The 25242-nt window shown below is 45.1% G+C and overlaps 1 protein-coding gene and 1 long non-coding RNA gene across 2 annotated transcripts in view; one reads left to right on the plus strand and one right to left on the minus strand.

Annotated features, from left to right (window-relative positions):
• The window catches only part of LOC138350608 (uncharacterized), a 401046-nt gene that overhangs the window by 98550 nt on the left and 277254 nt on the right, over positions 1 to 25242 (plus strand). The window lies entirely within an intron of this gene.
• LOC138350684 (uncharacterized) lies at positions 11592 to 14891 on the minus strand. Its single transcript, XR_011222215.1, has 3 exons — positions 12767 to 14891; positions 12474 to 12638; positions 11592 to 12364 (listed from the first exon to the last, which is right to left on the minus strand). It is a non-coding gene; the product is annotated as an uncharacterized lncRNA (long non-coding RNA).

Raw genomic sequence — 25242 nt, forward strand, 5'->3', positions numbered from 1 at the left:
GGGGCCGCCTAGAGGCACATAAAGGAGCCGCCTGGAGGTACATAAAGGGGCCGCCTAGAGGCACATAAAGGGCCGCCTAGAGGCACATTAAGGGGCCGCCTAGATTCACATAAAGGGGCCGCCTAGAGGCACATAAAGGAGCCGCCTAGAGGCACATAAAGGAGCCGCCTGGAGGTACATAAAGGGGCTGCCTAGAGGCACATAAAGGGCCGCCTAGAGGCACATTAAGGGCCGCTTAGAGGCACATAAAGGGCCGCCTAGAGGCACATAAAGTGCCGCCTAGAGGCACATAAAGGGCCGCTTAGAGGCACATAAAGGGCCGCCTAGAGGTACATAAAGGGCCGCCTAGAGGCACATAAAGGGCCGCCTAGAGGCACATAAAGGGCCGCCTGGAGGCACATAAAGGGCCGCCTAGAGGCACATAAAGTGCCGCCTAGAGGCACATAAAGGGCCGCCTAGAGGCACATAAAGGGGCCGCCTAGAGGCACATAAAGGGGCCGACTAGAGGCACATAAAGGGCCGCCTAGAGGTACATAAAGGGCCGCCTAGAGGTACATAAAGGGCCGCCTAGAGGCACGTAAAGGAGCCGCCTAGAGGCACATAAAGGAGCCGCATAGAGGCACATAAAGGGCCGCCTAGAGGCACATAAAGGCCCGCCTAGAGGCACATAAAGGGCCGCCTAGAGGTGCATAAAGGGTACACCTAGAGGTACATAAAGGGGCCGCTTAGAGGCACATAAAGGGCCGCCTAGAGGCACATAAAGGGGCCGCCTAGAGGTACATAAAGGGCCGCCTAGAGGCACATAAAGGGCCGCCTAAAGGCGCATAAAGGGCCGCCTAGATGCACATAAAGGAGCCGCCTAGAGGCGCATAAAGGGCCGCCTAGATGCACATAAAGGAGCCGCCTAGAGGCACATAAAGGGCCGCCTGGAGGTACATAAAGGGGCGCCTAGAGGTACATAAAGGGCCGCCTGGAGGTACATAAAGGGCCGCCTAGAGGCACATAAAGGGCCGCCTGGAGGTACATAAAGGGCCGCCTAGAGGTACATAAAGGGGCACCTAGAGGCACATAAAGGGCCGCTTAGAGGCACATAAAGGGCCGCCTAGAGGCACATAAAGGGGCAGCCTTGAGGCACATAAAGGGGCCGCCTAGAGGCACATAAAGGGCCGCCTAGAGGCACATAAAGGGCCGCCAAGAGGTGCATAAAGGGGACACCTAGAGGTACATAAAGGGCCGCCTAGAGGCACATAAAGGGGCCGCCTAGAGGTACATAAAGGGCCGCCTAGAGGCACATAAAGGGCCGCCTAGAGGCGCATAAAGGGCCGCCTAGATGCACATAAAGGAGCTGCCTAGAGGCACATAAAGGGCCGCCTAGATGCACATAAAGGAGTCGCCTAGAGGCACATAAAGGGCCGCCTGGAGGTACATAAAGGGGCGCCTAGAGGTACATAAAGGGCCGCCTGGAGGTACATAAAGGGCCGCCTAGAGGCACATAAAGGGCCGCCTAGAGGCACATAAAGGGCCGCCTAGAGGTACATAAAGGGCCGCCTAGAGGTACATAAAGGGCCGCCTAGAGGTACATAAAGGGGCGCCTAGAGGCACATAAAGGGCCGCTTAGAGGCACATAAAGGGCCGCCTAGAGGCACATAAAGGGGCCGCCTTGAGGCACATAAAGGGGCCGCCTACAGGCACATAAAGGGCCGCCTAGAGGCACATAAAGGGCCGCCAAGAGGTACATAAAGAGCCGTCTAGAGGCACATAAAGGGCCGCCTAGAGGCACATAAAGGGCCTCCTAGAGGCACATAAAGGGCAGCCAAGAGTTACATAAAGGGGCCGCCTAGAGGCACATAAAGGGCCGCCTAGAGGCACATAAAGGAGCCGCCTAGAGGCACATAAAGGGCCGCCTAGAGGCACATAAAGGGCCGCCTAGAGGCACATTAAGGGGCCGCCTAGATTCACATAAAGGGGCCGCCTAGAGGCACATAAAGGAGCCGCCTGGAGGTACATAAAGGGGCCGCCTAGAGGCACATAAAGGGCCGCCTAGAGGCACATTAAGGGGCCACCTAGATTCACATAAAGGGGCCGCCTAGAGGCACATAAAGGAGCCGCCTAGAGGCACATAAAGGAGCCGCCTGGAGGTACATAAAGGGGCCGCCTAGAGGCACATAAAGGGCCGCCTAGAGGCACATTAAGGGGCCGCCTAGATTCACGTAAAGGGGCCCCCTAGAGGCACATAAAGGAGCCGCCTGGAGGTACATAAAGGGGCAGCCTAGAGGTACATAAAGGGCCGCCTAGAGGCACATAAAGGGCCGCTTAGAGGCACATAAAGGGCCGCCTAGAGGCACATAAAGGGCCGCCTAGGGGCACATAAAGGGCCGCCTAGAGGCAAATAAAGGGGCCGCCTAGAGGCACATAAAGGGGCCGACTAGAGGCACATAAAGGGCCGCCTAGAGGTACATAAAGGGCCGCCTAGAGGTACATAAAGGGCCGCCTAGAGGCACATAGAGGGCCGCCTAGAGGCACATAAAGGGGCCGCCTAGAGGCACATAAAGGGGCCGACTAGAGGCACATAAAGGACCGCTTAGAGGCACATAAAGGGCCGCCTAGAGGTACATAAAGGGCCGCCTAGAGGCACATAAAAGGCCGCCTAGAGGCACATAAAGGGCCGCCTAGAGGCACATAAAGGGGCCGCCTAGAGGCACATAAAGGGGCCGACTAGAGGCACATAAAGGGCCGCCTAGAGGTACATAAAGGGCCGCCAAGAGGTACATAAAGGGCCGCCTAGAGGCACATAAAGGGCCGCCTAAAGGCGCATAAAGGGCCGCCAAGATGCACATAAAGGAGCCGCCTAGAGGCGCATAAAGGGCCGCCTAGATGCACATAAAGGAGCCGCCTAGAGGCACATAAAGGGCCGCCTGGAGGTACATAAAGGGGCGCCTAGAGGTACATAAAGGGCCGCCTGGAGGTACATAAAGGGCCGCCTAGAGGCACATAAAGGACCGCCTGGAGGTACATAAAGGGCCGCCTAGAGGTACATAAAGGGGCACCTAGAGGCACATAAAGGGCCGCTTAGAGGCACATAAAGGGCCGCCTAGAGGCACATAAAGGGGCCGCCTTGAGGCACATAAAGGGGCCGCCTAGAGGCACATAAAGGGCCGCCTAGAGGCACATAAAGGGCCGCCAAGAGGTACATAAAGAGCCGTCTAAAGGCACATAAAGGGCCGCCTAGAGGCACATAAAGGGCCTCCTAGAGGCACATAAAGGGCCGCCAAGAGTTACATAAAGGGGCCGCCCAGAGGCATATAAAGGGGCCGCCTCGAGGCACATAAAGGGCCGCCTAGAGGCATATAAAGGCCCGCCTAGAGGCACATAAAGGGGCCACCTAGAGGCACATAAATGAGCCGCCTAGAGTAAACATAAAGGGCCGCCTAGAGGCATATAAAGGGGCCACCTCGAGGCACATAAAGGGGCTCCTAGAGGCACATAAAGGGCCGCCTAAAGGCATATAAAAGGCCGCCTAGAAGCACATAAAGGGGCAGCATCGAGGCACATAAATGGGCCACCTAGTGGCACATAAATGGGCCGCCTAGAGGCACATAAAGGGGCCGCCTAGAGGCACATAAAGGGGCCGCCTAGAGGTACATAAAGGGCCGCCTAGAGGTACATAAAAGGCCGCCTATAGGTGCATAAAGGGGCAGCCTCGAGGCACATAAATGGGCCACCTAGAGGCACATAAATGGGCCGCCTACAGGCACATAACGGCGCCGCCTAGAGGCACATAAAGGGGCCGCCTAGAGGTACATAAAGGGCCGCCTAGAGGTGCATAAAGGGGCCAGCTAGAGGTGCATAAAGGGCCGCCTAGAGGCACATAAAGGGCCGCCTAGAGGTACATAAAGTGGCCGCCTAGAGGCACATAAAGGGGCCGCCTACAGGCACATAAAGGGGCCGCCTACAGGCACATAAAGGGGCCGCCTAGAGGCACATAAAGGGGCCGCCTAGAGGTACATAAAAAGCCGCCTAGAGGCACATAAAGGAGCCGCCTAGAGGCACATAAAGGGGCCCCCTAGAGGCACATAAAGGGGCCGCCTAGAGGCACATAAAGGGCCGCCTTGAGGTACATAAAGGGCCTCCTAGAGGTACATAAAGGGCCGCCTAGAGGCACATAAAGGGGCCGCCTAGAGGCACATAAAGGGGCCCCCTAGAGGTTCATAAAGGGCCCCCTAGAGGTACATAAAGGGCCGCCAAGAGGCACATAAAGGGCCGCCTTGAGGCACATAAAGGGGCCGCCTAGAGGTACATAAAGGGGCCGCCTAGAGGCACATAAAGGAGCCGCCTAGAGGCACATAAAGGGGCCGCCTAGAGGTACATAAAGGGGCCGCCTTGAGGTACATAAAAAGCCGCCTAGAGGTACATAAAGGAGCCGCCTAGAGGCACATAAAGGGGCCGCCTAGAGGTACATAAAGGGGCCGCTAGAGGCACATAAAGGAGCCGCCTAGAGGCACATAAAGGGGCCGCCTAGAGGTACATAAAGGGGCCGCCTAGAGGTACATAAAAAGCCGCCTAGAGGCACATAAAGGAGCCGCCTAGAGGCACATAAAGGGGCCGCCTAGAGGTACATAAAGGGGCCGCCTAGAGGCACATAAAGGGCCGCCTTGAGGTACATAAAGGGCCGCCTAGATGCACATAAAGGGGCCGCCTAGAGGCACATAAAGGGGCCGCCTAGAGGCACATAAATAGCCGCCTAGAGGTACATAAAAGAGCCGCCTAGAGGCACATAAAGGGGCCGACTAGAGGCACATAAAGGGGCCGCCTAGAGGCACATAAAGGGGCCGCCCAGAGGCACATAAAGGGGCCGCCTAGAGGCACATAAAGGAGCCGCCTAGAGGTACATAAAGGGCCTCCTAGAGGCACATAAAGGACCGCCTAGAGGCACATAAAGGGAGCCGCCTAGAGGTTCATAAAGGGCCGCCTAGAGGCACATAAAGGAGCCGCCTAGAGGCACATAAAGGGCTGCCTAGAGGCACATAAAGGGCTGCCTAGAGGCACATAAAGGAGCCGCCTAGAGGTACATAAAGGGCCGCCTAGAGGCACATAAAGGGCCGCCTAGAGGTTCATAAAGAGCCGCCTAGAGGCACATAAAGGAGCCGCCTAGAGGCACATAAAGGGCCGCCTAGAGGCACATAAAGGGCCTCCTAGAGGCACATAAAGGGCAGCCAAGAGTTACATAAAGGGGCCGCCTAGAGGCACATAAAGGGCCGCCTAGAGGCACATAAAGGAGCCGCCTAGAGGCACATAAAGGGCCGCCTAGAGGCACATAAAGGGCCGCCTAGAGGCACATTAAGGGGCCGCCTAGATTCACATAAAGGGGCCGCCTAGAGGCACATAAAGGAGCCGCCTGGAGGTACATAAAGGGGCCGCCTAGAGGCACATAAAGGGCCGCCTAGAGGCACATTAAGGGGCCACCTAGATTCACATAAAGGGGCCGCCTAGAGGCACATAAAGGAGCCGCCTAGAGGCACATAAAGGAGCCGCCTGGAGGTACATAAAGGGGCCGCCTAGAGGCACATAAAGGGCCGCCTAGAGGCACATTAAGGGGCCGCCTAGATTCACGTAAAGGGGCCCCCTAGAGGCACATAAAGGAGCCGCCTGGAGGTACATAAAGGGGCAGCCTAGAGGTACATAAAGGGCCGCCTAGAGGCACATAAAGGGCCGCTTAGAGGCACATAAAGGGCCGCCTAGAGGCACATAAAGGGCCGCCTAGGGGCACATAAAGGGCCGCCTAGAGGCAAATAAAGGGGCCGCCTAGAGGCACATAAAGGGGCCGACTAGAGGCACATAAAGGGCCGCCTAGAGGTACATAAAGGGCCGCCTAGAGGTACATAAAGGGCCGCCTAGAGGCACATAGAGGGCCGCCTAGAGGCACATAAAGGGGCCGCCTAGAGGCACATAAAGGGGCCGACTAGAGGCACATAAAGGACCGCTTAGAGGCACATAAAGGGCCGCCTAGAGGTACATAAAGGGCCGCCTAGAGGCACATAAAAGGCCGCCTAGAGGCACATAAAGGGCCGCCTAGAGGCACATAAAGGGGCCGCCTAGAGGCACATAAAGGGGCCGACTAGAGGCACATAAAGGGCCGCCTAGAGGTACATAAAGGGCCGCCAAGAGGTACATAAAGGGCCGCCTAGAGGCACATAAAGGGCCGCCTAAAGGCGCATAAAGGGCCGCCAAGATGCACATAAAGGAGCCGCCTAGAGGCGCATAAAGGGCCGCCTAGATGCACATAAAGGAGCCGCCTAGAGGCACATAAAGGGCCGCCTGGAGGTACATAAAGGGGCGCCTAGAGGTACATAAAGGGCCGCCTGGAGGTACATAAAGGGCCGCCTAGAGGCACATAAAGGACCGCCTGGAGGTACATAAAGGGCCGCCTAGAGGTACATAAAGGGGCACCTAGAGGCACATAAAGGGCCGCTTAGAGGCACATAAAGGGCCGCCTAGAGGCACATAAAGGGGCCGCCTTGAGGCACATAAAGGGGCCGCCTAGAGGCACATAAAGGGCCGCCTAGAGGCACATAAAGGGCCGCCAAGAGGTACATAAAGAGCCGTCTAAAGGCACATAAAGGGCCGCCTAGAGGCACATAAAGGGCCTCCTAGAGGCACATAAAGGGCCGCCAAGAGTTACATAAAGGGGCCGCCCAGAGGCATATAAAGGGGCCGCCTCGAGGCACATAAAGGGCCGCCTAGAGGCATATAAAGGCCCGCCTAGAGGCACATAAAGGGGCCACCTAGAGGCACATAAATGAGCCGCCTAGAGTAAACATAAAGGGCCGCCTAGAGGCATATAAAGGGGCCACCTCGAGGCACATAAAGGGGCTCCTAGAGGCACATAAAGGGCCGCCTAAAGGCATATAAAAGGCCGCCTAGAAGCACATAAAGGGGCAGCATCGAGGCACATAAATGGGCCACCTAGTGGCACATAAATGGGCCGCCTAGAGGCACATAAAGGGGCCGCCTAGAGGCACATAAAGGGGCCGCCTAGAGGTACATAAAGGGCCGCCTAGAGGTACATAAAAGGCCGCCTATAGGTGCATAAAGGGGCAGCCTCGAGGCACATAAATGGGCCACCTAGAGGCACATAAATGGGCCGCCTACAGGCACATAACGGCGCCGCCTAGAGGCACATAAAGGGGCCGCCTAGAGGTACATAAAGGGCCGCCTAGAGGTGCATAAAGGGGCCAGCTAGAGGTGCATAAAGGGCCGCCTAGAGGCACATAAAGGGCCGCCTAGAGGTACATAAAGTGGCCGCCTAGAGGCACATAAAGGGGCCGCCTACAGGCACATAAAGGGGCCGCCTACAGGCACATAAAGGGGCCGCCTAGAGGCACATAAAGGGGCCGCCTAGAGGTACATAAAAAGCCGCCTAGAGGCACATAAAGGAGCCGCCTAGAGGCACATAAAGGGGCCCCCTAGAGGCACATAAAGGGGCCGCCTAGAGGCACATAAAGGGCCGCCTTGAGGTACATAAAGGGCCTCCTAGAGGTACATAAAGGGCCGCCTAGAGGCACATAAAGGGGCCGCCTAGAGGCACATAAAGGGGCCCCCTAGAGGTTCATAAAGGGCCCCCTAGAGGTACATAAAGGGCCGCCAAGAGGCACATAAAGGGCCGCCTTGAGGCACATAAAGGGGCCGCCTAGAGGTACATAAAGGGGCCGCCTAGAGGCACATAAAGGAGCCGCCTAGAGGCACATAAAGGGGCCGCCTAGAGGTACATAAAGGGGCCGCCTTGAGGTACATAAAAAGCCGCCTAGAGGTACATAAAGGAGCCGCCTAGAGGCACATAAAGGGGCCGCCTAGAGGTACATAAAGGGGCCGCTAGAGGCACATAAAGGAGCCGCCTAGAGGCACATAAAGGGGCCGCCTAGAGGTACATAAAGGGGCCGCCTAGAGGTACATAAAAAGCCGCCTAGAGGCACATAAAGGAGCCGCCTAGAGGCACATAAAGGGGCCGCCTAGAGGTACATAAAGGGGCCGCCTAGAGGCACATAAAGGGCCGCCTTGAGGTACATAAAGGGCCGCCTAGATGCACATAAAGGGGCCGCCTAGAGGCACATAAAGGGGCCGCCTAGAGGCACATAAATAGCCGCCTAGAGGTACATAAAAGAGCCGCCTAGAGGCACATAAAGGGGCCGACTAGAGGCACATAAAGGGGCCGCCTAGAGGCACATAAAGGGGCCGCCCAGAGGCACATAAAGGGGCCGCCTAGAGGCACATAAAGGAGCCGCCTAGAGGTACATAAAGGGCCTCCTAGAGGCACATAAAGGACCGCCTAGAGGCACATAAAGGGAGCCGCCTAGAGGTTCATAAAGGGCCGCCTAGAGGCACATAAAGGAGCCGCCTAGAGGCACATAAAGGGCTGCCTAGAGGCACATAAAGGGCTGCCTAGAGGCACATAAAGGAGCCGCCTAGAGGTACATAAAGGGCCGCCTAGAGGCACATAAAGGGCCGCCTAGAGGTTCATAAAGAGCCGCCTAGAGGCACATAAAGGAGCCGCCTAGAGGCACATAAAGGGCTGCCTAGAGGCACATAAAGGAGCCGCCTAGAGGTACATAAAGGGCCGCCTAGAGGCACATAAAGGGCCGCCTAGAGGTAAATAAAGGGCCGCCTAGAGGCGCATAAAGGAGCGGCCAGAGGCACATAAAGGGCCGCCTAGAGGCACATAGAGGGCCACCTAGAGGTACATAAAGTGCCGCCTAGAGGTACATAAAGGGTCGCCTAGAGGCACATAATGGGCCGCCTAAGTAGTAGGGATGACATGCCACAGGTGATATTTTTTTTTGGGAGCGGACCCCTGTGGACTTGACATGCCACAGGGGATATTTTGTTCTGGGCAAATATCACGTGTAGCATGTCAGGGTTTTCAGGTGAATTTAGAAATATCGTGTGTAGCATGTCAGGGTTTTCAGGTAAATTTTGTGTCACAGATTTTAGAAGTATGGAATTCTTATGAGAAAAATAATTTCCGAGACATAGAAGTTTGTTAAGGCCTTATGGGAGAAATTCAAATAACGTGTGTAGCACTTTAGGGCTTCCAGGAGAACTCTACGGACATATTTTACATGTTTTCAACTTACAAAATCGTCTATGTAAGCCTTAGTTATTCATATAAATTTAGAAAATCACCTGTGTAAGTCATGGTTTTCAGGGTTTCGTACATCACACCCCCCTCCCTCCCCCCTTACCTCGCAATCTCTCGCGTCACCTTTATTTACTTTGCGCCCAGCCAGCCAGTCGGCTCTTAATCTTATCTTATCTTCATAATATCTGGACCGTCCCTCCTCTCTCTCTCTCTCCTTTCATTCAGTTCAACTATTTTCCAACATCGTATGTTTGCTCCTTTTCATTAAGCAAGTCAGTATGTTTGCTCCTTTTCATTAAGCAAGTCAGTTTTACACAAATAAATCATGTTAGTAAGCAAGTTCTAGCTCACGTTCCCCACCTTAGTCCCCTGTCGTATAAAGAATACTATCATTCCAATCCCTCTAAAATTTAAAAATAATCATATTTCAAATGTAGTTCAATACAGTAATTAGTTACCAAGCTCCAGCTCTTGTCCTCCGCCTTAGCTCTCTCTCGTATCTTCGTTAGTATCAGTCCAATTTCCCTGAAATTTCTACCCTCTGTATTTCAGACATAGTTTAGTAAATGCAAACAATTATCAAACTCTAGCTCTTGTCCCCAGCTTAGTTCATTTGTACAAAATCATTAGTAACAGTCCAAATTCCCTGAGATTTTTAGCCTCTGTATTTCAGACACCTTAAATAAGATCAAAACAGTTACCAAGCTCCAGCTCTTGTCCTCCGCCTTAGCTCTCTCTCGTATCTTCGTTAGTAACAGATCAATTCCCCTGAAATTTCTACCCTCTGTATTTCAGACACCGTAAATAAAATCAAGTCAGTTATCGAGCTCCAGCTCTCGTCCCCGCCTTAATTCTCTTTCGTATCTTTGTAAATAACCCATCAATTTCCCTGAAATTTTTACCCTCTGTATTTCAGACATAGTAAATATGATGAAAACAATTATAAAACTCTAGCTCTTGTCCTCTGTCCAAGTTCACTCCTGTAAATTCATTACTATCAATCCAAATCCCCCTGAGATTTAAACACCCAACTACATTTTCAGACATAGTAAATAAAAACCAGTTCAGTTATCAAGTTACAACTCTTGTGCCCCAGCTTAGTTCATTTGTGCAAGTTCTTTATTTTCCAACTAAATCACCCTGAGATTTAAGATCACCTTATTTTCTAACGTAGTAAAATTAATCTGGACATTAGCCTTAGATCATCAGACATAAATATATTCGATCAAGTCCGTCTCCAGCGTATCTCTTATCCGAGTATACACATAACCCCAACCTGTTTAATTATCTTTCACCCCCTCCCACCTTCCTCCATCTCATCCAAGTCTCGTAAATTTAAATGTAGCTGTTAATTTGCGTTCTTTCCCCGTTCATAGCATATTCTCTGTAAGTTCAGATCTGTACTTAGTCTTACATATTCTCTACTTCTTTCCAATTTTATACAAGACTTAAACAACTATTACCGTCTCCTCTATCTTATTTAAACATGAGTCATATGTAAATATACCCCGACTCTTTCCATCCAATACAAGTCCTAGCTTGTTCACCGCCCAACTCACTACGCTATTTCTACTCTACATGTTATAGCATGTTTTCCGCTCATCTTGGTACCAACCCTTACAATCTCTCTCTCTCATTCCTTTACATGTCTCAGCATGTTCGCCTCGCATCTTACTACGCTGTCTACTTTACATGTTGTAGCGTGTATTACTGTGTCCCATATCTTATTTAAACATGAGTCATATGTAAATATACCCGACTCCTTCCATCCATTACAAGTCCTAGCTTGTTCACCGCCCAACTCACTACACTGTCTACTTTACATGTTGTAGCATGTTTTCCGCACATCTTGATACCATCCCTTACAATCTCTCAATCCTTTACACATCCCAACTTTCAACCCTTTCTTACAATTTTCCTCCATCCCTCCGCTACATGTTCTTACCCGTTCATTACAGTCCACTACTTATTCTCTAATCATCTCTGTACTAATTCTCAAAACTAGTTGTTTCTGTCATTTTAGTAAGTAAGTAAGTAGATCATCGTTATTAACAACGACAACAACAACAACAACAACAGTAACATTACTAATTCACAGTAAGTTACTACTGAGCATTTGGTAGTTATCCATTTTCAAATAAGGTCAATATAAATCATTCTAAGACATCTTCGTACAATTAAAGATACTTGCCCGTGCACTAAGTCATTACTTACAGTAGCATCTTAAGGCATTGTTTTCGTAACTCAGTTTTATTAAACATACACCTTCATTAGTCAAAGGAAAACTTTTCAAGTCATTGTATTCAATATTTCCGTTAAACTTACTACATCATGTCATTATTCTGTTTCATAATTAAGTACTTGTTTCAGTCCTCCAATGTAATAAGCAAATTATTCTATTAAGGATAAAGAAATCTTATTTAGAAGAGACATTAAGTTTATTACAACATTTAACGCATACAAGTGTTTTAGTAGTTATACAGGTATTCAAGAAATCATAAGTGTTCTTAGTAGTTTTACAAGTGTTCAAGAAAATCATAAGTGTTCAAGAAGCAATTGGATTTATTATATATAAAATATTTCCTCTACAAATTGGACAGCATTTCAGAGCTAAAAGACAACCGCTGCATGTCACCATATGTTTACATGGTAGTATTACAATATTTATATTTTTATCCATACAAACTCTGCATAAAATATCTTCTTCCCAAGATTGTTCTATACAGTCCTTGTTTTCATCAGTGTTAGTACAAGTCTCCGGTAAAGTTTTCAATCCCAGATCTTCAAGCGTAACTTCTTGTTCCTTTTTATCATCAACTGCTTCATAAATTAAGTCCCGTACCCGTAAATAAATATCTGTTCCCTCTTGCATATACCTCAACACGATTTCTAGACATCTACTTTGTATAATAAAAGGCAACAAATCTCTGGATTCCTTAAGGTACTCACTTAAAGCATATCTTATACTCTCCACAGGTATTAATTTTTTATGAATCAGATGTTTGAACTTATCCATACCCTCCATTAAGATATTAATTAAATCATTGTCTATAGGTTTTATAGGTAATTGTATTGTCAATCTAGCATTCTTAACAAATTCCTTGCCCCTTGCAAGAATAATGTAAGCACATTCTGGACTACATCTCGCATGTAACGTCCAAGGATCATCTTCTGGTCTCCAATTTCGTATTCCACAGGCGCAGTGATAGCAGCAGACGTGGTCACTTATACCTGAAAACCATAAAACAATCCAGCATTATCTCGTTACTATCTTTTAACTAATATTCATTATTTCTTTACTTATAACTCTATTAAGTTAAATAGTTAAAACACTTCATACCACAGTAAAAAAAACCAGCTTCTGCCAGCTCATGAGAAGTTTGCTTGGCGCTTCCAGGCCATGTCATATCAAATGTCTCTAGGCGAGATTTATAAGTTACCAATCCTGGATTCAGCGATTTCCTAAATTTGATCAATCCCAGATCTTCCTTAGGAGGAGCACCACCTAAAAAAATATAACGTAGTTACGTAAATTATTCTTTAGAAGAATAAGAAGTATCTATTTAAGCAATCAAGTTTTGTACAGAGTATATAAGACTGGTATAAGAATACATCATAAGAATATATACTTACTACTACCACTTATTTTCTTATTTCCCAGTTCTATTTTATGGGAAACAAATTCCAGTCCATATTTGAAAGCTATCTCAGACACCTCTAAAGAAACATTGTCACTCCTCTCGCCTCTAATAAAGGCACAGTCTTGATTAATGATCTTATGACGTCTTCTGGGGGTATCACCAACAATCCATGCACTACTATACAATAACAAAATGCACACAAACAGTAATCACTATTGCGAAGGTAATAGAACCCATCTTCAACTAAGTCAATAGGGTTTAACCACTTAATGGGCCAATCCACAAATGTTTGTAGTCTAACTCCTGCACATTTAAGGCTTTCTATACTGTAAAACTTCCTGGCACACAAAGGATCCATCGTGTGAGGGCAGCACTAACTATTAGAGTAGGATAAGCAAGTATATATATCCCTAAAATAAGTATCGTACATCGCTACATATTTAACAGTTTCCTCATTTATAATAGACAGTAATCTCCTCTAAATACTTCTCTACTTAAAAATCCTTAAAGTTTCTTAATTAAATAAAGCTCTTATATAAATACTTAGTAAACTACTTTCATTATTTATTAGACTTATTAGAAAAATACATCACTTTGGCAATCTCGCTAAAAGTATACTGTTACGTCATTATTCGTAGCTGCCGTACATAATGATAGATATATATATATATATAATTTAGTAGTAAATTCTTATTTAATCTAATTAAAATATATGCTTAAAGCATCTATATCCTAAAATGAAATATACTATTAGTTATAATGTCATATATAATATCACTCTAAGGTAACAAAAATCCTTATTAATATATTCAAATACGTGGTAACTTTTACATTTCCCCCAATATAAGAGCGCGGACCTCACATTAGGGATATTATTACGACTATCTGGGTCGTATCTACTACCTTACGAGGAAGAAAATTCACCATGGATACTGTTCTGACAACTTGTCAGGGTTATTTAACCGACGATTCATTTTGTAATAATGAAACCTGTATTGTGTACGGAGTGAACTGTATATCCTGTGTTCCCCGAGGAATGGCCCTAGACTTAGCCAAGAAATATTCTCATGCTGATGCTTATAACGTTCGCCGACCCTTGTACAGTCTTAAGAGATGTATCCCTGAAGATCGTCCAGTACCAGGAACAATTCATATCTCTAAAGGAGAAAATCTTCCGTATATTGTTGCTATAGCCACACAATACGGTATTGGATTACCTATAGAAAGTAATAACATTGCTCAGGGAATTATAGAAAACTCAAAAGACAGAAACATGCTCTCTGGATTAAACGAAGATACATCCATTAATCGTCTCGTCTACTTCAAGAATGGTATGAAAGATTTATTTAACTTTATCAAGGGCTCTCCTCAAATTATGAGAGTTATAATACCAACAGGAATTGGGATTACATGTGTTCGAAGAGATAAAGTTTGGGAAAATACTTATCTTCCTGTTATTGAAGATATGTATAAACAGTTAAAACCCTACGGAGTGGAAGTTAAATTACTGTTTAACGAGGAGATTATGCAGAGGAAGAGCAAGTAACACTTGGCAACCTTTTGTGTGCGCAGTGTTTCTACGCGCAGCCTAAAGATGTATATATGCTTCCCCCGGAGTGATCTCTTACGGTGTCCTCCTCTTCTTGGATGTCAGAATCTACTTCAAGCTTGGATATTCAAGGCTATGGAGATCAAGACTATTATTGGAGACTTTGCCTCCCTGTCCGTCTACAATAATCACGACTGTTTATTGTACGATCTTGATGCTACGAGTGTACAAATGTGTAAAATTGTGCAAGGATTGTGGGATCGTTACCCATATGCGAGATTACATCGTGAAAACTTTCCTTACAAAAACAGGGCTGTTGTATCTTATCGCAGTAACCCTGGTAGTATACATATTGGAGAACCACCTGAATTTAACAACAGGATGGATGAAGATCCCCATCTACCCCTTATTATTGGTTTAGTGACTCAGTTTGCTAGTAGACCTGCAACTTTACCAGCATATGAAAATCCTCCGTGTGAAGTACGAAGTTTAGATGAACATTTTTACGATGGACTTGAAAAAGATACAGAATATCAGAGATGGCGCTGGTTTGAAAATGCTCTGAAGGAAGCCCTTGTTTTCATTCTTAAAAGATGTGTTAAGAGAATTATTATTCCATATGGGTTTGGCATGTCAAGTTATTTGGACAACTGCGCAGTATGGGAAAGTAAATATTTGCCTATACTTGAGAAAATAGGACAAAAACTACGAAAACGAGGTATTGTACTCTTCATAGTACGTCCCGAAAACATCGTTCCTCCTCAGTCATCCACCCACGGCATCTTTGAAAATAAGATTCCATACATTGCTGTTCTTCAAAATGGATCCACAACTAATGCTACTGATGCTGCTAGGACACCTGAAGATGATGCTACGCCTGCTACCGCTGATGCTAGTTCACCTTCTATCAACACTAAGTTGTCTGATACAATTAATTCAACACCTGTTAATGTTACTACGTCTGTTGATACTAATGTTACAATGTGTGTTAGTAGTAGTTTTACAAATTTAGAAGAGAAGATGGATTGGGAATAATAATGTCTGTAAATAATTTATACTTTGTACATTTTTACAAATTAAATACATTGTACATTTTTACACATTAAATAACAAAATAGAAACTCGTGTGTTTATTTTCTCCCTTTTTAATGTCTAAATGTCAACTCTACTTTTCTGAGTATATAGGAAGAGGTACGAAACTTTTTCTGTCTTACTTCAAGATGGATTGTTCTATGTACATGCAAGTGAAGCTTAAGCGTTTGAATAAGTGTATTATAGATGCTGATTTTACTAGTGATGAAATTCTAAAACCTGGAGACTGTCTTGTCTACTATTCTCATAATTTATCTGGCGGATTTGCACAACTGTTATGGGAAAAATATCCTTACAGTAAAGTTTCCGAGTGTGAAGTGGTACAGAATAATATAACTCCTGGTGGTATAGTACTTGCTTTATCTCCAGAACCAGAAATAAAACCTCATATTATAGGACTTCAATACAGTAGCTCTAATGAAGATCTAGGATTACAGAAAGATATTATTAAACGTTGGAGTTTTAAATCTGCAATAAGACAAATTTGTTGTCAGGCAAGAAATAATAATTTAATCCAGCGTATAATTATTCCATATGGTATTGGGTTTAATGACGGAATAGGATGGAGTAAAGAAGAACAAGAAGAATGGGAGACACACTATTTTCCAGGACTAGCCCATTTAGCTTATGTTTTAAAGAATAATAAAAAAGAATTATTAATGGTTCGTATACCTCTTGGAGAAGATGTTACGGGGACTGGGAGAGAGAAGAAACAAGTAGAGGATGGATCTAATAAACGGAAGAGAATATCATAGTTAAAACTAGTAGATCTAAAATAATACATATAACTAATTTGGAAACTACAGCTAAGAGAGAGGGGCGGAGCGTAACAATCTCCGATGTGATAAGCTAGGTCGGGATATATCTTGCCATAAACTCCCCATCTCGGTCCAGCAGTGACAAGACATACTCGGATCGATGGCTGCTGTATACAGTAAGTGATTATTGTATGATGTACTTACAGTACTCGTTATATTTGTTGTGATATAATTTTGCTTATTATTGAATATCTTTTAGTTTTGAAATATTATGATTATTTAATAGTCCCTGTGTTAAATATTGTATTTTTCTTTGTTTAAAGATCTACCCCATGCGATGGATGTGAAGAGTCTACCAGGGTTTGGAAGCATGCCTGATCTTGTGTCAGAAACTATATGGCAAAGTCCAGCTTCGACTGTTTTGTGGAAGAATATGCCCCTGGCTGAAAAACGGACTTATAAAGTGATGACACATACTGATAAATGTACGCATGAGAACATTGTTCCAGCTCTAGCAAAGTTTATTAGCAAAAGTGAAAATGTTTTAATGATACTGATCGGTCATGATTTTATAAAGTTGAAAGAAGAACTTCCAATGATAAAATGCGACATAGTCTTATTTAGCTTAAAAGAGAGTGTTACAGATGTACTCAAGAAACATGAGAATTGTCAAGTGTTGTTGCTGACGAAAACTCCTAGTAAGGCCGAGATGAAGAAAATTTCTTTGTTATTTAAAGGCGATAAAATAATTTGCACTTTTAGACCTAAACCCCGTTTTAAATACATATTTCCAGAATTTGAAGAAGTGCCTATAGGATGTAACTTAAAGGATAAATTTTTTATAAGAAAATTTGTGGATGAAATTGGTTCTCCAAATGCTGCAAACTGGTTTATTAATAAGTTGAGTTCTGAAGAACGAGAAGTGTATACTATAATGAGCCAGGATGAACTGCAACAGCAGGTAAATAGTAAGACTGTGAAAGAGCTTAGTATTATTCACCCTAAAACAGAAGAAGATGAACATTGGAGTTTAATTGATCATATGGAGGAGAGCTTTCCATCTTTTCCGTTAAATTTAATAAAGATGAGACCAGAAATAGGATATCATACCCCCCAAAAGATAGAAATAGAGGCAGTGATGAGATTTATAGGACAGGATCCTGTACTTGGTGTTTTCTCTGGTATGGCCTTTATTGAAAATCTTATTAGGATAAGACATACTAATGTGGTACGAGCTACAGATAATTACTCGAATATGGGTGAGAGTAAGTGGATGGAGGTTGAACAAATGGACGCTGTAGAAGCAGTTAGGACTTATTGTAATGACAGAGAAGTACTTCTAATGTCCTGGCCTGAATTGATTTGTGATGATAATGTTTATAGCGATGCTTTCTATGTTTTAAAGGAATTTAAGGGACAAAAACTAATCTATTTTGGAGAAGGGGAAGGGGGATGCTGTGCATGTGATGGATTTTTTAACTTGCTGGATAGTGAGTTTCATTGTGTGAAATCAAATACATGTTTTACTTATAATTCTTTTATAAATTCAAATGTTTATTTCTATATAAGACTATAGTGTTTATGATTTTCTTGAACACTTGTAAAACTACTAAGAATAACTGTATATGTTTGCTTCTTGAACACTTATGAATACCTGTATAACTACTAAGAATAACTGTATATGATTTTCTTGAACACTTGTAAAACTACTAAGAACACTTATGATTTCTTGAATACCTGTATAACTACTAAAACACTTGTATGCGTTAAATGTTGTAATAAACTTAATGTCTCTTCTAAATAAGATTTCTTTATCCTTAATAGAATAATTTGCTTATTACATTGGAGGACTGAAACAAGTACTTAATTATGAAACAGAATAATGACATGATGTAGTAAGTTTAACGGAAATATTGAATACAATGACTTGAAAAGTTTTCCTTTGACTAATGAAGGTGTATGTTTAATAAAACTGAGTTACGAAAACAATGCCTTAAGATGCTACTGTAAGTAATGACTTAGTGCACGGGCAAGTATCTTTAATTGTACGAAGATGTCTTAGAATGATTTATATTGACCTTATTTGAAAATGGATAACTACCAAATGCTCAGTAGTAACTTACTGTGAATTAGTAATGTTACTGTTGTTGTTGTTGTTGTTGTCGTTGTTAATAACGATGATCTACTTACTTACTTACTAAAATGACAGAAACAACTAGTTTTGAGAATTAGTACAGAGATGATTAGAGAATAAGTAGTGGACTGTAATGAACGGGTAAGAACATGTAGCAGAGGGATGGAGGAAAATTGTAAGAAAGGGTTGAAAGTTGGGATGTGTAAAGGATTGAGAGATTGTAAGGGATGGTATCAAGATGTGCGGAAAACATGCTACAACATGTAAAGTAGACAGTGTAGTGAGTTGGGCGGTGAACAAGCTAGGACTTGTAATGGATGGAAGGAGTCGGGTATATTTACATATGACTCATGTTTAAATAAGATATGGGACACAGTAATACACGCTACAACATGTAAAGTAGACAGCGTAGTAAGATGCGAGGCGAACATGCTGAGACATGTAAAGGAATGAGAGAGAGAGATTGTAAGGGTTGGTACCAAGATGAGCGGAAAACATGCTATAACATGTAGAGTAGAAATAGCGTAGTGAGTTGGGCGGTGAACAAGCTAGGACTTGTATTGGATGGAAAGAGTCGGGGTATATTTACATATGACTCATGTTTAAATAAGATAGAGGAGACGGTAATAGTTGTTTAAGTCTTGTATAAAATTGGAAAGAAGTAGAGAATATGTAAGACTAAGTACAGATCTGAACTTACAGAGAATATGCTATGAACGGGGAAAGAACGCAAATTAACAGCTACATTTAAATTTACGAGACTTGGATGAGATGGAGGAAGGTGGGAGGGGGTGAAAGATAATTAAACAGGTTGGGGTTATGTGTATACTCGGATAAGAGATACGCTGGAGACGGACTTGATCGAATATATTTATGTCTGATGATCTAAGGCTAATGTCCAGATTAATTTTACTACGTTAGAAAATAAGGTGATCTTAAATCTCAGGGTGATTTAGTTGGAAAATAAAGAACTTGCACAAATGAACTAAGCTGGGGCACAAGAGTTGTAACTTGATAACTGAACTGGTTTTTATTTACTATGTCTGAAAATGTAGTTGGGTGTTTAAATCTCAGGGGGATTTGGATTGATAGTAATGAATTTACAGGAGTGAACTTGGACAGAGGACAAGAGCTAGAGTTTTATAATTGTTTTCATCATATTTACTATGTCTGAAATACAGAGGGTAAAAATTTCAGGGAAATTGATGGGTTATTTACAAAGATACGAAAGAGAATTAAGGCGGGGACGAGAGCTGGAGCTCGATAACTGACTTGATTTTATTTACGGTGTCTGAAATACAGAGGGTAGAAATTTCAGGGGAATTGATCTGTTACTAACGAAGATACGAGAGAGAGCTAAGGCGGAGGACAAGAGCTGGAGCTTGGTAACTGTTTTGATCTTATTTAAGGTGTCTGAAATACAGAGGCTAAAAATCTCAGGGAATTTGGACTGTTACTAATGATTTTGTACAAATGAACTAAGCTGGGGACAAGAGCTAGAGTTTGATAATTGTTTGCATTTACTAAACTATGTCTGAAATACAGAGGGTAGAAATTTCAGGGAAATTGGACTGATACTAACGAAGATACGAGAGAGAGCTAAGGCGGAGGACAAGAGCTGGAGCTTGGTAACTAATTACTGTATTGAACTACATTTGAAATATGATTATTTTTAAATTTTAGAGGGATTGGAATGATAGTATTCTTTATACGACAGGGGACTAAGGTGGGGAACGTGAGCTAGAACTTGCTTACTAACATGATTTATTTGTGTAAAACTGACTTGCTTAATGAAAAGGAGCAAACATACTGACTTGCTTAATGAAAAGGAGCAAACATACGATGTTGGAAAATAGTTGAACTGAATGAAAGGAGAGAGAGAGAGAGGAGGGACGGTCCAGATATTATGAAGATAAGATAAGATTAAGAGCCGACTGGCTGGCTGGGCGCAAAGTAAATAAAGGTGACGCGAGAGATTGCGAGGTAAGGGGGGAGGGAGGGGGGTGTGATGTACGAAACCCTGAAAACCATGACTTACACAGGTGATTTTCTAAATTTATATGAATAACTAAGGCTTACATAGACGATTTTGTAAGTTGAAAACATGTAAAATATGTCCGTAGAGTTCTCCTGGAAGCCCTAAAGTGCTACACACGTTATTTGAATTTCTCCCATAAGGCCTTAACAAACTTCTATGTCTCGGAAATTATTTTTCTCATAAGAATTCCATACTTCTAAAATCTGTGACACAAAATTTACCTGAAAACCCTGACATGCTACACACGATATTTCTAAATTCACCTGAAAACCCTGACATGCTACACGTGATATTTGCCCAGAACAAAATATCCCCTGTGGCATGTCAAGTCCACAGGGGTCCGCTCCCAAAAAAAAATATCACCTGTGGCATGTCATCCCTACTACTCGCCTAGAGGTACATAAAGGGCCGCCTAGAGGCGCATAAAGGGCCGCCTAGAGGCACATAGAGGGCCACCTAGAGGTACATAAAGTGCCGCCTAGAGGTACATAAAGGGCCGCCTAGAGGCGCATAAAGGGCCGCCTAGAGGCACATAAAGGGGCCGCCTAGAGGTACAAAAAAGGTCGCCTAGAGGCACATAAAAGGCCGCCTAGAGGCACATAGAGGGCCACCTAGAGGTACATAAATTGCCGCCTAGAGGCACATAAAGGGCCGCCTAGAGGCACATAAAGGGCCGCCTAGAGGTACATAAAGGGCCGCCTAGAGGCACATAGAGGGCCACCTAGAGGTACATAAAGGGCCGCCTAGATGTACATAAAGGGTCGCCTAGAGGCACATAAAGGGCCGCCTAGAGGCACATAGAGGGCCACCTAGAGGTACATAAAGTGCCGCCTAGAGGCACATAAAGGGCCGCCTAGAGGCACATAAAGGGCCGCCTAGATGTACGTAAAGGGCCGCCTAGAGGCACATAAAGGGCCGCCTAGAGGTACATAAAGGGTCGCCTAGAGGTACATAAAGGGGCCGCCTAGAGGCACATAAAGGGCCGCCTAGAGGTACATAAAGGGCCGCCTAGAGGTACATAAAGGGCCGTCTAGAGGCACATAAAGGGCCGCCTAGAGGTACATAAAGGGGCCGCCTAGAGGTACATAAAGGGTCGCCTAGAGGTACATAAAGGGTCGCCTAGAGGCACATAAAGGGCCGCCTAGAGGTACATAAAGGGCCGCCTAGAGGCACATAAAGGGCCGCCTAGAGGCACATAAAGGGGCCGCCTAGAGGTACATAAAGGGCCGCCTAGAGGCACATAAAGGGCCGCCTAGAGGCACATAAAGGGGCCGCCTAGAGGTACATAAAGGGCCGCCTAGAGGCACATAAAGGGCCGCCTAGAGGCACATAAAGGGGCCGCCTAGAGGTACATAAAGGGCCGCCTAGAGGCACATAAAGGGCCGCCTAGAGGCACATAAAGGGGCCGCCTAGAGACACATAAAGGGTCGCCTAGAGGCACATAAAGGGCCGCCTAGAGGCACATAAAGAGCCGCCTAGAGGTACATAAAGGGCCGCCTAGAGGCACATAAAGGGCCGCCTAGAGGTACATAAAGGGCCGCCTAGAGATACATAAAGGGGCCGCCTAGAGGCAATTAAAGGGGAGCCTGGAGGCACATAAAGGGCCGCCTAGAGGTACATAAAGGGCCGCCTAGAGGTACATAAAGGGCCGCCTAGAGGCACATAAAGGGCCGCCTAGAGGCACATAAAGGGGCCGCCTAGAGGTACATAAAGGGCCGCCTAGAGGTACATAAAGGGGCCGCCTAGAGGCACATAAAGGGCCGCCTAGAGGCACATAAAGGACGAATAAGAGAATGTGAATTTAGTTTTTCTTAATCTCTCTTCATAAAGGAGGTTTCTAATTCCTGTTATTGATTGTTATTATTCTCTGAACAAGATCAAGTGAACTTATGTTCATTCTGTAATACAGAGACCAACAATGAACAATATAATCCAACTGGGGCTCAACAAGGGCAGGAGCAAGGTGAACAATTCTATTAGATATATTGGTGCTACAACATCTAGAAATATATCCCAGAATACTCTTACCTTTATTCAACATATTTATGTACTAAACTGAAACTTCCAGTCTTTCAAGTAACTTGAATAACCTGTCTTCCTTCTGAACTAGCAACAGTCTTCCTTCTGAACTAGCAACAGTCTTCCTTCTGAACTAGCAACAGTCTTCCTTCTGAACTAGCACCTGTCTTCCTTCTGAACTAGCAACAGTCTTCCTTCTGAACTAGCAACAGTCTTCCTTCTGAACTAGCACCAGTCTTCCTTCTGAACTAGCAACAGTCTTCCTTCTGAACTAGCAACAGTCTTCCTTCTGAACTAGCAACAGTCTTCCTTCTGAACTAGCACCAGTCTTCCTTGTGAACTAGCAACAGTCTTCCTTCTGAACTAGCAACAGTCTTCCTTCTGAACTAGCACCAGTCTTCCTTCTGAACTAGCAACAGTCTTCCTTCTGAACTAGCAACAGTCTTCCTTGTGAACTAGCAACAGTCTTCCTTCTGAACTAGCACCAGTCTTCCTTGTGAACTAGCAACAGTCTTCCTTCTGAACTAGCAACAGTCTTCCTTCTGAACTAGCAACAGTCTTTCTTCTGAACTAGCACCAGTCTTCCTTCTGAACTAGCAACAGTCTTCCTTCTGAACTAGCAACAGTCTTCCTTGTGAACTAGCAACAGTCTTCCTTCTGAACTAGCAACAGTCTTCCTTCTGAACTAGCAACAGTCTTCCTTCTGAACTAGCACCAGTCTTCCTTCTGAACTAGCAACAGTCTTCCTTGTGAACTAGCAACAGTCTTCCTTCTGAACCAGCACCAGTCTTCCTTCTGAACTAGCAACAGTCTTCCTTCTGAACTAGCAACAGTCTTCCTTCTGAACTAGCACCAGTCTTCCTTCTGAACTAGCAACAGTCTTCCTTCTGAACTAGCAACAGTCTTCCTTCTGAACTAGCAACAGTCTTCCTTCTGAACTAGCAACAGTCTTCCTTCTGAACTAGCAACAGTGTTCCTTCTGAACTAGCAACAGTGTTCCTTCTGAACTAGCAACAGTCTTCCTTCTGAACTAGCAACAGTCTTCCTTCTGAACTAGCACCAGTCTTCCTCCTGAACTAGCAACAGTCTTCCTTCTGAACCAGCAACAGTGTTCCTTGTGAACCAGCAACAGTGTTCCTTGTGAACCAGCAACAGTGTTCCTTGTGAACCAGCAACAGTGTACCTTGTGAACCAGCAACAGTGTTCCTTCTGAACCAGCAACAGTGTTCCTTGTGAACCAGCAACAGTGTTCCTTGTGAACCATCAACAGTGTTCCTTGTGAACCAGCAACAGTGTTCCTTGTGAACCAGCAACAATGTTCCTTGTGAACCATCAACAGTGTTCCTTGTGAACCATCAACAGTGTTACTTGTGAACCAGCAACAGTGTTCCTTGTGAACCAGCAACAGTGTTCCTTGTGAACCAACAACATTGTTCCTTGTGAACCAGCAACAGTGTTCCTTGTGAACCAGCAACAGTGTTCCTTGTGAACCAGCAACAGTGTTCCTTGTGAACCAGCAACAGTGTTCCTTGTGAACCAGCAACAGTGTTCCTTGTGAACCAGCAACAGTGTTCATTGTGAACCAGCAACAGTGTTCCTTGTGAACCAGCAACAGTGTTCCTTGTGAACCAACAACATTGTTCCTTGTGAACCAGCAACAGTGTTCCTTGTGAACCAGCAACAGTGTTCCTTGTGAACCAGCAACAGTCTTCCTTGTGAAGCAGCAACAGTGTTCCTTGTGAACCAGCAACAGTGTTCCTTGTGAACCAGCAACAGTGTTCCTTGTGAACCAGCAACAGTGTTCCTTGTGAACCAGCAACAGTGTTCATTGTGAACCAGCAACAGTGTTCCTTGTGAACCAGCAACAGTGTTCCTTGTGAACCAACAACATTGTTCCTTGTGAACCAGCAACAGTGTTCCTTGTGAACCAGCAACAGTGTTCCTTGTGAACCAGCAACAGTCTTCCTTGTGAACCAGCAACATTGTTCCTTGTGAACCAGCAACAGTATTTCTTGTGAACCATCAACAGTGTTCCTTGTGAACCAGCAACAGTGTTCCTTGTGAACCAGCAACAGTGTTCCTTGTGAACCATCAACAGTGTTCCTTGTGAATCAGCAACAGTGTTCCTTGTGAACCAATAACAGTGTTCCTTGTGAACCAGTAACAGTGTTCCTTGTGAACCAGCAACAGTTTTCCTTGTGATGCAGTAACAGTGTTCCTTGTGAAAAAGCAACAGTGTTCCTTGTGAACCAGCAACAGTGTTCCTTGTGAACCAGTAACAGTGTTCCTTTTGAACCAGCAACAGAGTTCCTTGTGAACCAGCAACAGTGTTCCTTGTGAACCAGCAACAGTGTTCCTTGTGAACCAGCAACAGTATTCCTTGTGAACCATCAACAGTGTTAATTGTGAACCAGCAACAGTGTTCCTTGTGAATCAGCAACAGTGTTCCTTGTGAACCAGCAACAGTGTTCCTTGTGATGCAGTAACAGTGTTCCTTGTGAACCAGCAACAGTGTTCCTTGTGAACCAGCAACAGTGTTCCTTGTGAACCAGTAACAGTGTTCCTTGTGAACCAGCAACAGAGTTCCTTGTGAACCAGCAACAGTGTTCCTTGTGAACCAGCAACAGTGTTCCTTGTGAACCATCAACAGTGTTCCTTGTGAACCAGCAACAGTGTACCTTGTGAACCCGCAACAGTGTTCCTTGTGAACCATCAACAGTGTTCCTTGTGAACTAGCAACAGTGTTCCTTGTGAACCAGCAACAGTGTTCCTTGTGAACCAGCAACAGTGTTCCTTGTGAACCATCAACAGTGTTCCTTGTGAACCAGCAACAGTGTACCTTGTGAACCAGCAACAGTGTTCCTTGTGAACCAGCAAC

This window comes from Procambarus clarkii, chromosome 46 (assembly GCF_040958095.1).
Source record: "Procambarus clarkii isolate CNS0578487 chromosome 46, FALCON_Pclarkii_2.0, whole genome shotgun sequence".
Lineage (NCBI taxonomy): Eukaryota > Metazoa > Arthropoda > Malacostraca > Decapoda > Cambaridae > Procambarus > Procambarus clarkii.